General features: G+C 46.1%; 1 pseudogene across 1 annotated transcript; it reads left to right on the top strand.

Annotated features, from left to right (window-relative positions):
* The first annotated feature begins 6,268 nt into the window (after window positions 1-6,268).
* Window positions 6,269-6,898, top strand: LOC308418816 (glutathione S-transferase P-like; annotated as a pseudogene). The gene has a single exon. The product of its transcript is annotated as a glutathione S-transferase P-like (transcript).
* The last annotated feature ends 6,316 nt before the right edge of the window (window positions 6,899-13,214 follow it).

Here is a 13,214-nt window from a genome sequence, read left to right as displayed (position 1 = left end):
GTCTCTGTAATGCTGAATTCGCTCTTTTAGGAGAAATAATGATTCCTATTGTCTGAATATGATTTGTCTAGGCTATCTCTTATACAAAGAGATAGAATTCGGGAGTGAACAGACAGGAGTATCTTGTCAGTTGTTAGCTAGGAAATTTAGGGCTTAACTGCCTCCTTCAGACACCTGGACACCATCGATTGCAGAGCTCTAGAATTCACAGTCATTAGCGAAGCTGTAACTTATCTGTATAAACCTGCCTGGGACCCTGGAGTGTAATTAGTTCTTGTGTAAATGCCAGGTCCTTGAGAAGAGCCCATGCTCCCACATTGGGGAATGGAGCAAAGAGGTCATTGTGTGGAGCTCGGGCTCCTGACTCCCTGACTGCAGTGAATATTGGGTGAGCTTCTCTTCCTAGCTCCCCCCTCCCCTTTTACCCTCCCTCTATAAAAATCCCCAGCTTTCGAGCCTCTTGCTGGATACTCCTGCGTGAGATAATTGGCCCGGAGCCCCGTCATTAAACTACCTCATGCTTTTGCAACAAGAAGGTCTCTCATGTTTCATTGGGTAACCCCGTGTCCTGAGACTCGAGTGGGGGAGTCCCCGAAAGGGGGTCCTACAAGTCCATTAAAAAAAAAAGTGGTGCCACACACCTTTAATCTTAGAGCTCTGGAGGCACAGGCAGAGGCAGGAGGATCTCTGAGAGCTAGGCCAGTATACTCAAGGCTTAAGATAGGAAAATAGAAAACTCAAGACAAGCCCTGGGCTACATAGTGACATCCTTTCTCAAAAACAGGAAAACAAAATGTCAGAATCAGGATGAAGTTTGAGATACAGAGTAACAGCCTTGGGCTAAAATAGTCATTCCCCATGCCTATCTTCTTTATACCTGTGTCAGCTCCTGAGCTAGGAAGGTGTTTGATAACTACTCCTAGATACCAGAGGCTAGGTTTTGTCCCTTGGCATCAGTATACTAAGGCATCCAGTAGTTAACTAAAACCTTGTAACGTGCTGTGGAAGATTTAGAGATGAAAGGTTTTAAATATTTAGATTAACGTTTTTGTATAGCAAACTAATAAACATCCTGAATGTCTGCCTATACCTGGAAGCAGGCTTATGGTGCTGTCTGTTGGAATAAAGTCCTGGCAATATTAATCTTGTAGAGGATGGACAAAGAATGCTCACATTACTTAGCACAAGAGTGAAGGTTTAACATTCAGACTATGTCTATGCCTCTGCCACTGCCATAGTCCAAGAGTGGGCATGCTCCCTCTCACTTGTATGTGTGTATGGGTGGGATCAAGATTGATCTGGGGTATCTTTTTCTATTGTTCTCTGCTTTGTTTCTGGGACAGCGTCTTTCACTGAATCCAGAGCTCAGTGATAGGCCAGCATCCTACCCCTCCCCCACCCAGGATTCTTCAGTCTCATGTGTGGACTGCTAATGCGAAGCTTTTTACGTGAGTGTTGGGGATCCAGCTTCAGGCCCTGTAAGCATTTAGTCTGCTGAGCTGTCTCTCCAACCATTCACCTTCATTTTTACTGTTGCCTGAGGCTCAAAGAAGTCACATTTACCAAGGCAGTCTGGGATGGAAAGCTAAGTGTATAGTACCACAAAGAGGGGAGAACCACACAACGGACGTGGTGTAAGGTGGCTGGAGGGGAGGGGCCGGGACGGACGAGGAGGTGGGGTACAGAGGCTGGCCAGGTGATGAAGGGCTTTGTGGATGATGTGAGGGCTGTGATGTTTGGATATTACAGAGACGTGTATCGATTTTTTTCCCTTTTGTCTGCTAGGTGTCCCGCCTTCTAATTCTGCCTCAGCTTATTGGCCATCAGATTTCTATTGACAGGTGTTAATGCTTTTGCCCAGTGCACAATAGACTGTCCCTACATAGTATCTCTACGCTGTCAGTATTTGTGTGTACATGTACCATGGTGAATATGTGGAGGTCAAAGGGCAGCCTGAGGAGTCGATTTCTTCTACCATGTGGTTATGGGGAATTGAACCCAGGTCTTAAGCTTGTTGGCAAGCACCTATATTCACTGAGCCATCTTGCCAACCATAATACGATATGTTAACTGTGGTTCTTACACTCCACACTCCCCCTGTGTGCACTCACTATTACATTCCTTTGAGGGTGCTGGCCTCTAAAAGGCAGGGCTTGTTTTTGCTCACAGTCATATCTCCATCCCTTAAGCAGTGCCTGGAACAAGCGAGAACATGATGTACAGATATTAACTTCCTGAGCCTTTAAAATGTGCCGCAGTTTTTAAACACACACCTCAGCGGCAGAGTCTATCGGATGAACTAACTACCTGTCACAGCACTAAACACTGAGAGAGGCCCTGAGAAGTGAATGGATCCATCTAACTGGCACTGAAAAATAACTGCACTTATCCAAAAACATCTGAAATATACAGTGTTTAGAAAATCCTGTCCACACATGAAATGAAACTTCCAGATCTTTAAGACATGGTTTTATTAGTTTTAAATTATACATCTGTGTGGTATGTGGGTGTGAACACAGGTGAAGTATGGAGGGCCTTGTGTTCACAGACAAGCTGCGGGGGAACCAGGAATGTTAAACTCACTGGGCTGTTCCTTCAAACGGAGGGATAGATGACCTGTTCTCCACCCAGAAGGCTGGGAATGAACATGGTTAATGGTATCTGTGTGGCCAAAACCACAGAGGCCCCTCCTCCAAACCCTATGGTGAGCTTGTTAAGCTCAAGAACCCATTTCTATGAAAGACATCACATTTCCATAGTTTCAATGTGGTCACATCTTTTTTTTTTTTTTTTTTTTTTTTTTTTTTTTTTGTGCCACATGAGACTGAATTATCACCAAGGAAATTTTTAGCAAATTGTGCTGTGCTTAAATATGCCTAAAATAGACTAGTTGGGGGTCAGATTCCTCAAGTTTGAACCAATACTAGCTACTTAGTTGTGTTGAACCAAACTACCTTCTTGCCTCCTTGGATCATCACTGGCTGTGGTGGTCACAGAGACCCCCCACAGTGTGTAGGTGCCCGAGAAGATCAGAGGCATAGAATTCCCTGGAGCTGCAATTTCAGGCACTTGTGAGCTGCCTGCTGTGCTAGGTATGTGATATGCGACCTTAGTGAAGATCTTTACAAAGGGGTGTTTCAGGACGTTCTGTGAAAATGTCCAAACATTACAAAGCAGTCGAACGAATCGCCATTGGTTCATCATGCAGCCTAAATGGCGTGCCACACAGCCCAACTCTTCTCATGTGTGCAGCCGACGTCCTCCAAAGGCACTTTTAGCTATTGAACCACCTTAATCACAAATGTCTCCATATGTGTTGTGAAATAAGACCATAATTTTAGCAAGCAAAATACCCGCCATTTCCAAAGGAAAATGATTCTTCTTACTTAATATGAACTCATCATCTAAAACTTCCGCGCTGTCTCATAAATATTTTTATAAAGTCCCTGACCTGCTACAGAAGACTAAGCTCGGAGTTCACATGTCACAGACTCCGCACATCACCGATCGCCCACAAGATGAATGGGATCTATCCTCCTTACCTCTTACTCCTCCAGAGATACACATCAGAAGGAATCTCTCTAGACTTCATCGGTCACGGTATGCTTTAAATATGAACAAATGAGAATCCCAGTACCCCCACCTCCTTTACACTGTCTTCTTACCACCTCAAACATAAGTTTGCCGTCCAAGTGATTGTCGATGGACCAAGAGGAAACCTTACAGTCCTCACTCACTAACCAGCTCTCTGGATCACTTCCTGTCCAGGAAGACACTTTCAAGGTGAAGACAGTAAACTTCAAAGAGCCAAGACAGGCTATGGCCATAGCGTTAGTCTGTATGAGTGCTGGCGGCGGCTGAGGTGTGGTGGAGGAGTGGTGTGGAAGCAGTGTAGCTGTTATAGTGAATAAAGCAGTGTATATTCACACAGGCACTTCACAGCACTCAGTAGCCAACACGTCATATGTAAATACCATGCAGTTCTGAGGTACCTGTGTAATATGGTCTCACACAGGAGGGCCAAGAAAGAGGGCCGTTAATGTATAAATAAGGGCATTGTGAAATATTTGCATGTTTTCTTTCTTCTTCTTTATTTATTATTATTATTTTTTGAGGGGCGCTGAGGCTCAAAACTCTTGGAACTACCATGCCTGCTCAGAGTTGGAAGCATGTTTTTCTTGTTCAGTCATTCACCCAGAACATATATTAAACTAGGCTACATGTGGGGACACATTTATGAGCTACATGTCCATGACTTCTCATGAGGACAGCGGTTCTCTGCCTGTGGGTTGTGACTTCCTCGGTGCCGGTGTTGACTCTTTCACAGGGGTCAACTAAGACCATCAGAAAACACAAATGTTTACATTATGATTCGTAACAGTAGCAAAGTTACGATTATGAAGTAGCAACAAAAGCAATTTTATGGTTGGAGGGGTCACCACAACATGAAGAACTTCATCACAGGGTCACAGCATATGGATGGCTGAGAACCACTGTCTTAAGTTTTTTCGTTTTCTTGAGGCAGCTAACCTGGATGTAGCAAGGACTGTCATTCACCTGGCGTCCAGCAGGGGGCAGATCAAGCCTATTTATGAAATGACTTAGGGCAGCCTAGCCTTTTCCATATTGTAACTGTTCAACTTTGGAGAGAAACTAGAATCTAGCTTTGTGTTTGTGCTTGTTATTTATTTGACTCTAATTAATCTGACGTTAGATCAGAAAACATACACTTCTTATTTGTTTATTTATTTTCTTTAAATTTTATTTATTCATTTACAATCCAGCCGTTGCCCTTCCCTAGGCCCCCTCCCACAATTCTTCACCCCATTCCTCCTTCCTCCTGTTCCTGAGAGGATGCTTTCCTACCACCAAGCTTTTCCCCTCTCTGGGGCCTCAAGTCTCTCGAGGACTCTGTACATCTTCCCCCACTGAGGCCAGGCCAGGCAGTATCTGCTGTATGTGTTGGTGCTTGCTTCCTGGTTGGTAACTCACTCTCTGGGAGCTCCCAGGGTTCTGGGTGAGTTGAGATTGCTGGTCTTCACCTGCTTTTTTTATTCTTCCCCTAATTCAGCCATAGGGGTCCCGACTTCAGTCCAGTGGTTGAGCGTAAGCATCTGCATCTGACTCTTTCAGCTGCTGGTTGGGCCTCTCAGAGGACAGCCATGCTAGGCTCCTGGGTATAAGCACACCATAGCATCAGTAATAGTGTTAGGCCTTGGTATCTCCCCATGAGGTGGATGGATCCCCAGTTGGGCTGTTCACTGGACCCCCCCTCCCTCAGTCTCTCCTCCATTTTTGTCCCTGTGGTTCTTTTAGACAGAAACAATTCCGGGTCATTCATTCATCTTCCAAAGTAAAGATTTTTTTTTTTTTTCTGGTGTAGTTGCTGGAAGAGGTCTATAAATAAAGAGGTCCTAGTATACTACGATTCACCTTAAAAAGAAAGAGTGTTAAATGGATTTAGTACAAATTTGACTTAAACTTTTCCCATAAATGTGATGTTTTACTCAAGCGTTTCCTTACAGTGAATGGCAGCCACATTTTTATTGTTGCTGGGAGGAGGCCCTTAGCTTGTCCCAACTTCAACAATAATAGCCTCTCCTACATCCTCATATTTCAACACTAACAACCTTTCCCACAGCCTCATATTTTGAAAGTGACCAGAGGAAAATTTCAGAGGTGAAAGGAAAGCAAATTGTGTGTGACTATGCGTAGGAAAATCACGGGATCACAGCCAGCTTTCCGGCGATTCCCCAGAAAGGTGAGTGGGGAAAGGAAGGTGGAGATGGGGGTGGAGAGGTGCTGGCGTGCTGGGAAATTAATTTCTAGCTTATAAGAGCTAATTACATCTCTGTGATTCTGTTCAGTCATTTTTCTTCCCTCCAAGACAGCAAGTTCTGTGGACAAGGACACATGTGTCTTGCCAACCTCTGACTCGCCTGTGCTCATCCGTGACTTTCTCATAAGCCACTGCTCTGGAAACACCAGCGACAGTCCTCCCAGTGATGGTCCTCCCAGCGACGGTCCTCCCAGCGACGGTCCTCCCAGCGACGGTCCTCCCAGCGACGGTCCTCCCAGCGACGGTCCTCCCAGCGACGGTCCTCCCAGTGGTGCATGGGAAAACTGAAGAGATGGGCAGATTTTTTTTTTTTTTTTAAACTTGTCCCCACCTCATCTGTGAGGATGTGGGATATGGAGGAATAGGAAGGACCTCAATGAAAGCCTTCAGGGTCCGCGCCCGAGATACGTCACCATCTACGCAACAGCCATGCCGCCATACACCGATGTCTGCTTCCCAGTTTGAGGGCGGTGTGAGGGCCGTGCGCATGCTGCTGGCTGACCAAGGCCGGAGCTGGAAGGAGGAGGTGGTTACCATAGATACCTGGATGCAAGGCTTGCTCAAGCCCACTTGTCTGTTCGGGCAGCTCCCAAAGTTTGAGGATAGAGACCTCACATACCAGTCTAAGGCCATCTTGAGGCACCTGGGCCGCTCTTTTGGGCTTTATGGCAAAGACCAGAGGGAGGTCGCCCTGGTGGATTTGGTGAATGATAGGATGGAGGACCTTCACTGCAACTATAGCATCCTCATCTACACCAACTGTGAGACTGGTAAGGACAACTATGTGATGTGACAGCGCTGCCTGGGCATCCAAAGCCTTTTGAGACCCTGCTGCCCCAGAACCAGGGAGGCAAAGCTTTCATTGTGAGTGACCAGATTTCCTTTGCTGATTACAACTTGCTGGACCTGCTGCTGATCCACCAAGTCCTGGCCCCTGGATGGCTAGACAGCTTCCCCCTGCTCTCTGCCTGTGTGGTTCTCTTCAGTGCCCGGCCCAAGATCAAGGCTTTTCTGTCCTCTCCTGACCATGTGAACTGTCCCGTCAATGGCAAACAGTAGTGGTCCAAAGAGACAAGAGCTTCTTGTTCCCCTGTTCCCAGACAAATAGTTTGTAAGAAGAAAAAGAAAGAAAAGCCTTCAGATCTGCACATTCAACGTTGTCTGTAGATTTCAAGAATCAGAACGACCCACTTGTCCAAATAAAGAAATCTATAATACCCCAAAGAGAAGTCTATATTTTGTTGTAACACTTAAATCTTGAGACAATTATTCCACTTCCAGAAAGTCTTGTTTCCTTTTCTTTTGGTTGGGGACAGAAAATAGTGTAATGACATCCGTGTAGCTACTGTCTAAGAATGAACAGATTTTAATGGTTCATTATTTTGCTACAGCACATTACCGAGAGCGAGCAGCTTCCCGCTGGCCTCTCAGCTTCTTCTGTGTGTGCTGGCGAAGTGCTGACTGCCCCTGGTTTTAGAGCATCTTTTCAAGGATGCTTAGAAACAACCTTGGAAGATAATGTTTCCTCTTCAAAGTAAGAAGCACATTTGCTTACGGTCTTTGAAGCTGCCATGCTTCCTTCAGGCTCCATGAGGAAGCGTTCCCACTGTAACTCAACCGGTGAGCTCCAGGTTCAGTGGGAGAGCCTGTCCTAAAAATTAAGACGGAGAGGTCACAATGGCCGAGTGTGAAGGAGCATGTTGGGAGGCCCGAGCTTGACCCCTGGAACCCATGTAAAGGTGGAAGAAGAGAGTCAGCCCCACAGAGTCATTCTCTGCCCCCACACTGTGCTGTGGTGTGCATAGGGTACACACGTTATTGAATAAATATTCATCTTCTTCTGTAGTTTCCAAGTTGGAGAACATGTGAATTTTAGATGTGTGGAAGCCACTGATAGAGCGGGTACTTGCTGTATGCTTAGGATGAGCATAGCTTAGAAGTACCTGTTTTAATTCTTGCTTCAAGCATTAGGCAGAAACCAGAGAGCTTTCAACAACGGCAAACAAAAATGATGGTTCTGCCTCTTAGAGAAGGAAAATCCATAAACACATGGGACCTGGCAGAGCATTCCTGTTTGGTCCTGGATGGTGGTTCTTTTCTTCTAAGTGTCCATGCCTCAGGTTCGCTGCACCTCTCTCTTCTCTTGGTTTTGTTGGCTCATGTGATTGATTAGCATTTTGGCCTGTTGTGAGCCTGCTCTTGGCTTGGCTTATGCCTTCAGAGGCAGCCAGTCTTCACTTCTGAGCACTTTCTGGACTGGCCGTGAGTAGCCAGCTCTCAGCTCTAGCAGTAACATGCCAGGCAGCTAAGGGCTACTTCCTTGGAAACTCTGCCTGCTTTCTACTCACCCAGCACAGGTTTATCCCTGGGAGGCAGCTGCCTTGACCAGAGTTTGCTGTGCACCAGAGGAAGGAGTCTTTGCTTCTGTTTTTACTTCATCAGAAGTCTCAGCCCTTATGGTGGCTTTCTTTTCCTTGCTGTGCTGTGTTTGTACCTGCTAACAAGTCTTTCCTATTTCCCAGGGTCCCTAAGAAAGGTTACCTTTGTGAAGGGCAAGCCCCACCCTTCTCCAGATCACCCAAAGAATTTGTATAATGCCCAGAAGTCATCTCTAGACTTTCAATGACAGAACAAAGACCAGGGAACCAGAAGTGCAATTGGGATTTGGAGACTCCAGGCCTGAGGTCCAGATGATCTCTTCCACGTCTTTTCCCCAGCTCTTCCTGCCCTGTTGGATCCCAGTGCTTGGAATGGACCCACATGGTCGTCCCAGTTCTGACTCCGATTCACTTACTTTCATCTTCTGGGTGATGAGAGTTCAGCTGGTGGGAGAGCCTGCTGGCAACCTGACAGTCAGTGGATAAGCAGATTGGAGACAGGTGTCTTTAGCTGCAGCCAGACCCTGGCTACAGGGAAGGGTCAGGGTTGAGACGGAGTCCACAGAACAGAACAAGTTCTTAGAGAGAAGGCAGCTGATCTGGACATGTTAGGTGTCCAAATCTCATCTGGCCCTTCACGTACATGCACAGCTCGACAGTTTACAAGCATGTTCACATACAGTACTTGTTTACCTGCTTGGTTCTCTGTTCATTCAATAATATGTGCATGCCCTGCCTACATCAAGTGCCAGAACAGGAATGCTCTGCCAGGTCCCATGTTCGAGTGAGATCCTGGTGTCCTTAACACACTTGTCTGAGGATTAGGAGTGCAGGTGTGACCAGCAAGCAGCAAAGTGACATGATTACAGGGCCAGCCAAGGCACAGACAGAGAAGGACTTGGCATGGGCTTGTGGGACAAGAGGACCAGCGAGACTCTAAGTGTCTTGCTTATGTGTACACATCACAGAAACCAGGAGGCAGGTAAGGGGGATGAAATGGTGTCTGATTTGAGAGCTGAAAGAAGAGGTGAGGTAGTTGCCTGGTACCAATGGCATCGGAGCCAGGACCACCAGACCCACTGATGCCTGGTCCAGACTCGCTTACCCTCCTCTGCCCTGTGTTTACTTTTGACTGGGATAATCACATTAGTGGGGGGCTTAGAAATGTGCTGTGGTCACCTCAATGCCTGCAGGGAAGCTAGGGAGCTGGGGGGTGTGGGAAAGGAGAGAATGGAGCTAGTCTCACTGTCTGAGAAGAGGTGACTGGGGCTTAGAAATCTGAGCCAAGATGGGATTCTGGATTCTGCGACACCCCTGCAGCTGGGCGTAGTTCGTGAGCCTGTCATCTCAGGCTAGGGAGGCTGAGGCAGGAGAATTGCTTAAGCCTAGGACTTCAGGCCAGCCTAGACAACATAAGGAAGCACTGTCTTCCATCAAGTAAGAGATGGAGGGCTGAAGAGAGGCAGAACACTGATAGCCGGAGGGCAAGGGAGGAGGAGACATCAGAAAGGTTCTCTCTGTGCCTCCAGCTTCTTGGTTGGGATTTTCAGGAGTGTAGATCCTGACAAGGCTAGGTAAAACTATGTGGCCCTCAGTGAGTGGCCCTGTCCCAGCAAGTGGCTTAGTAAGTAAAAGTGAGGGCGATTGTCACTGTCCATTTATCGACTTTGCTCTCAGCCAGCTTCCCTTGAGTTGTAACCCTCCACTCTGTTGCCAAACACAAGTGACAGTCATGCTGTGTGGACCAGAGGATAGGGAGTCACACGCAATTCTTAGACTCCAAGCCACAAGCAAAGGTCATGCTGTATGGACCAAGGGTAGAAAGTGACAGTCAGTCCCTACACTCCATTCATGCATTGTCCATTAGTAGGAAAATGAAGTTTTTCTGAGGCTTGGCTGCCACATCTTTTGCTCTTGCATTATTTTTCTTGACTTGGGGGTTTATCTGGGTCACCTTCCATTGTGAAAACAGTATGAGAGACTTGATGAAAATTCTGCTTCAGCCCAACACCTTGATCCATGGCAGCTGGGTCTTGGTTCTGCGAACACTAGGTAGCACCCAACTCTAAAACTCTGAACTTGTGGGTCATAACCCCTTGAGGGGTTGAGCAACTCTTTTACAAATGTAGCCTGAGATCCCCGGAAATATCAGATATTAACGTTATAATTTATAGCAGTAGCAAAATTACAGCTATGGAGTAGCAACAAGAATGATTTTATGGTTGGGGGCATGACAACACGAGGAGCTGTACTAAAGGGTGGCAGTATTAGGAAGGTTGAGAACCATTGCTCTAAAAGGAGCCACCTGCTTACCCACTTGTGGCTCCTGCAGAGGCCTGGGGCTCACTACTTAAAGGAGCTAGAAACTTGAATTGGAAAAATTCACCACAAAGCCAGCATATGACATCATTAAAAACAGGCTCCATGAGACAAAGGGGGATTTGGTTTAAAGGCAAGCTGGTAACTTCTGAGTTACCTGCTTTCGAAAAGTTATCTGTCCCAGGCACCCCTTCCTGAAAACCTCATAGCCCTAATCTGACAGATTCAGACCAGAGTGAACTGAGGAACCTTGTACCAAACACGGGACACCCTTTAAAACCATGAAATCTGGCAAATGAGAAATGACTGTGTCACAGACTGGCTAAGACTAAGAAGTTGTGACATGAATGTGAGGTTCTGGTGCATCAATGGGAAACTGCCTCCATGCAAGCTTCCGCTTGTCCATTCTGACAAAGGCAGTGAAAGCTGTGACCATGGGCACATGGGAATTCTCTGCAATGCGTCGGCAACATTCCTGCAAATCTCAAATTATTATGAAAGAAAGAGAGTTTGTTAAGGACAAAGGTCCCATCCAAGCTTGAGATAATCTTTGGCTGTTATGCTTTCCAAAGAAGATAGGTTTCCAGCATCAAGTCAAATGCTGTCCATCCTGCTGGGGCCCTGGAAGCATCGATCACACAGTGATGAGTTGTATGGCCATTTCCTTTGGAGCAGATGGTGCCAAAGACTTATAAAGTAAGACTATAAGCATGTGGCTCTTCTTGCAACTGCCCTGTGCAAAATGTTGCCTTCTATCCTTTTAGTGACTATCTTTCCACTCTGACTATCCTACAGGGACTGTAAAGGATTCAGAATTCATAGAATGGTTTGGGGAGATGGCTCAGTTGGTAAGACATTTTTGCCTTACAAGTTGAAGACTTGAATTTTGATCTCCAGAATCCAAGTTAAAAAAAATATCACGTATGAAGCATACCTGTGGTCCAAGTGCTCTGATATGGGAAGCAGAGACACCCCCCAGACAGGGGGGTGTCTGGGGCTTAAGAGTCAACTAGACTGGCCAATGTGGAGTTCCATGCCACTGAGAGACGAAAGGTGGAGGGTACCTGAGGTACTATAGGTTGTCATGCTATGAACAAATACATCCCCACATATGAATACCCCTCCCACATATACACACATCACTTGACATAGGCACAGTCCAAAGGTTGATATTTTGCTTAAAGTTATATGGTTTGATCAGCTAAGCTGTGGCTTTGGGTTTTGTGTGATGAGATTCAAAAGCCTCCTTCTCCCCCATAAACATTCTCAGTGTCAAGAAAATTGATGTTCCATCCAACTTTGCAGGAATGATATCACTCTGAAGAATTTCCCAGGCAATTATTCCTCCTTGCAAGGAAACAGACTCTCCTTTCAGGGCTCAATCAAGCAACCACAAATCAAAGATTGTTGGATATGTTCCACTAACAGCACAGAAAGCCATTAGCGGGAGTCGTCTGAAAAGGGAAATATTTGGCTTAGATATCTGTGGTCTCACAGGAAACGCTTCTGTAATGTCAGATTGTAGTTACCAAGTGGCTCAAACCTCACATTTCTCAGAGTGAGAGGTTATTTATTATCCACAGAACCAACAGACTCTCCCTTGCTCACTTGCAAGAGTCCTTTTGAGTTGAATTAAACCTAAAAGGAGAAGCAACACACACAGATGCCTGGTTTCCAGTTCCTGTTGTGTGGGAGGGAAAGGAGGAGACGCCCTCTGAGGTTTTCCGTGGACTCTGCGAGATTCTCCCTTCTTCAGGTCTCATTGGAGTAGAGACTGTCTTGGAAGCTGGGCCTCAACCCAATGGAATGTTTCTAGTGACTGCAACTTCTGATGACATGGAGACCTTTACGTGATTTTCAGAAAAGCCATTTATATTTTTGGCATACTATAATTTCAGTTAAACTAGGTTATGAGAGTTACCAGTTACCACACAGTTAATCCCTTGTGAGTACTTGAGATTGCTAGATTCTTATGTGTGCCTTCTTGCCACTTGCAAATGCTCCATGACCGCCATGTCTGTCATTGAAACGGGAAGGTGGAACAAGCAGCCTGTGCCTCACAAGGCTCAGAGATTAGGTATGCCACCCATAGCATTTGTCTTGGTTAGGGTTTTTATTGCTTTGAGAAAACATCATGACCAAAAAGCAAGGGAAGAAAAGGGTTGATTCGATTTACACTTCCAGGTCAGAGAAAGTCAGGGTAGGAACTCAAGAAGGGCAGGAACCTTGAGGTTAGAGCTGATGCAGAGGCCATGGAGAGGAGCTTCTTTCTACCTTGTTTTCCATGACTTACTCAACCTGCTGTCTTGTAGAACCCAGGATTACCAGCCCAGGGATAGCAGCACCTACAATGGGCTGGACCTTCTCTGATTGATCACAGATTGAGAAAAGGCCTTATAGCTGGATCTCATGGAGGCATTTCCTCAGCTGAGGCTCCTTCTTTTGTGATGATGTTCATGTCAAGTTGACATATAAAACTAGCAACCACAGCATCCTTCTGCCTCCCAACCTTTCCTTTTTTATCAGGATTCAAAGGTCTATTGTCTCAGCCTGAGTTTGGGGCAGTTCTCCAGGATACCTAGTTTTCCTTCAACAATGTAAAAGAATTTTCTGATGGGAAGATCCTGCTTTTGATTGTGCTAAGATCTCCTTTGTCATCACCTTTGTCACCCAGCACT

The sequence above is a fragment of the Micromys minutus genome (genome assembly GCF_963924665.1).
Source record: "Micromys minutus genome assembly, chromosome: 3".
NCBI lineage: Eukaryota > Metazoa > Chordata > Mammalia > Rodentia > Muridae > Micromys > Micromys minutus.
The sequence above is the reverse complement of the archived record's forward strand: the minus strand, read 5'-3'. Positions and strand labels throughout refer to the sequence as shown.